Raw genomic sequence first — 2,872 nt, 5'->3', positions numbered from 1 at the left:
GCCTCTGCCTCCCAAGTTCTGGGATTAAAGGAGTGCCCTACCATACCTGGCTCCTGTCTATAGTTCTTACCTTACCACACAGTTATTACAAAGGAGAAGATAGTACTAGGGAAACCTGATCCCAAGAAAAGATGAGTGTTAACTTCACCAGGCAAGAGAAAATCCAGACTCCACCTGTTCCCTGTTACAATGGAACAAATACAATGTTACTTAGGGGTATCCCTGCCAACTTCCACTTGACAATGAAGAAAAAAAGCCCAAGGGAAGGGAGTATCTACAAAATAACAACAGTCTTTCAGTGACATCAGAGTCACAGAAGAACCATGCTCCCTTAGATATGCATCAGCAGGGACTGAAATCAACAGATTATGTACCCCAGGATAACTGTTGGGGTTAGACCTCATTAGATTTGTGTAGAAAGATATATCTGTTTGTCTCTATCTATCTATCTATCTATCTATCTATCTATCTATCTATCTATCTATCTATCTATCTATCTATACTGGCTGGTTTTGTGTCAACTTGACACAAGCTGGAGTTATCACAGAGAAAGGAGCTTCAGTTGGGGAAGTGCCTCCATGAGATCCAGCTGTGGAGCATTTTCTCAATTAGTGGTCAAGGGGGGAGAGGTCCCTTTGTGGGTGTGACCATCTCTGGGCTGGTAGTCTTGGTTCTATAATAGAGCAGGCTGAGCAAGCCAGGGGAAGCAAACCAGTAAAGAACATCCCTCCATGGCCTCTGCATCAGCTCCTGCTTTCGGATCTCCTTGAGTTCCAGTCCTGACTTCCTTTAGTGATAAACAGCAATGTGAAAATGTAAGCTGAATAAAATAAACCCTTTCCTTCCCAACTTGCTTCTTGGTCATGATGTTTGTGCAGGAATAAAAACCCTTACTAAGAGACTCTCTCTCTCTCTCTCTCTCTCTCTCTCTCTCTCTCTCTCTCTCTCTCTCTCTCTCTCTGAGACAGGGTCTCCTGTAGCCCAGTGTCTTAGGGTTATCATTGCTGCAATGAAACATCATGACCAAAGTAGCTTAGGGGAGGAAAGGGTTTATTTGGCTTACACTTCCATATCTTTGTTTATTCCTGAAGTCAGGACAGAAACTCAAACAAACCAGAAACCTGAAGGCAGGAGCTGATACAGAAGCCATGGAGGGGTGCTGCTTTCTGGCTTCTCCATGGCTTGCTCAGCCTGCTTTCTTATAGAACCTGAGACCACCAGCCTGAGATGGCACCACCTACATTGTCCTACCCCCATCAGTCACTACTTAAGAAAATGTTCTACAGGTTTGTCTATAGCTCAGTCAAGTTGAGGCATTTTCTTAATTGAGATTCCCTCCTCTCAGATGACTATAGCTTGTGTCAAGTTGATATAAAACTAGCTAGCACACCTAGGTTGGCTTAGAATTTGTTATGTAGTCAACGATGACCTTGAACCCCTGATCATCTTGCTTCTACTCCTTGGGTGCTGAGATCCCAGGTATTATACTGTAAGCATTGTATAGTGACCAGAGGGCCAAGGAATTCCACAAAAATTACAGCACACAGAGACCTCATATAAAGTTCACAGGTCCCCTTTTTTACTCAGGGCTAGAGGAATTTTCCAGAAGAATTAGGTAACCTCTAATATGATTGGTAGGAGTAAAGCAGGCGGCATTAGTACAATTGGCTACGACTATGTTAGTTTCATTATATTCAGTGAGACCTTGAGTTTCAGAAGCCAGCTTAGTTCTGGTCTTGTTATCTCCTCAAGCAAGGTATCCCAGGAGCTGACTCAGTCCCAGACTTAGCCTCCCTAAGCCAGGGCCATCACTGACTAAAGGCCCATTGTCAGTGGCGCCTTCTGAGGAGCCCAGTCTGCTTCCCAGGGAATTGAAATTTTTATTCCCAAGGTCTCTGGACCTCTCAAAACAATATTATGATATTATGATAAACAATAATACACACAGCAAATGAAAAGCATACTGAGTGTTTGGGGAATTGGCTCCAGAGCAGAGCATTTGACTAACAAGCACAGGCCTTGTTTTCAGTCCTCAGCTTTTGGGGGGGGGGGGGAACTACACTGAGTGCAGGGGATATGTCTCAAGAGACAAGTGTTTGTTTAACGAGCATGTACTGTCTTGGGTTTGTTTCCCAGCATTGCATACTCTGAATATGGTGTATAAAGCTGGATATAAGAGACCATGTCAAAAAGAGGAGAGGACGGGCAATGGTAGCGCCTGCCTTTAATCCCAGCACTTGGGAGGCAGAGGCAGGCAGATTTCTGAGTTTCGAGGCGAGCCTGGTCTACAAAGTGAATCCCAGGACAGCCAGGGCTATACAGAGAAACCCTGTCTCAAAGAAAACCAAAAAATAAAAATAAAAAAATAAAATAAAATAAGAGAGGAGAGAGGGGTACTGTCAGATTAACAGAAAAATCAAGGTTTTCTGCTGTAGTGTGCTGTGCTGACAAGCCTATGGAAAGGCAGATATTTTGATGTTTGGGCTATACTGATAACCATCCTAAAGCTATAACTATCAAAAGTGTATGTATATACCTTAACTGACAATCTTCTTCTGGAATCCACTTCCTAACACTGAACTTTTTCTGCCACCCATGCAGAACTTGAAACTCTCCAGCCTCAAAATCTCTAGTAACTGGAATTACAGACAGGATTCCTAATATATTGCTTTATTCCCTCCCAGACAGGGTTTTGCTGTGACTGATCTTGAACTTGCAGAGAATCCTACTTTTGACTCCCAACTGCTGGTATTTACAAATGTTAAGTTTCAAACCCTAGGACAAATAGCTGGGGTACCTATTTAACATATCAAAGTGGACCCTCAGTCTCCTTCTTCTTCTTCTTCTTGTGTGTGTGTGTGTGTGTGTGTGT

Source organism: Mus caroli, chromosome 7, assembly GCF_900094665.2.
Source record: "Mus caroli chromosome 7, CAROLI_EIJ_v1.1, whole genome shotgun sequence".
NCBI classification, from domain to species: domain Eukaryota; kingdom Metazoa; phylum Chordata; class Mammalia; order Rodentia; family Muridae; genus Mus; species Mus caroli.
Note: the sequence above shows the minus strand (reverse complement) of the source record.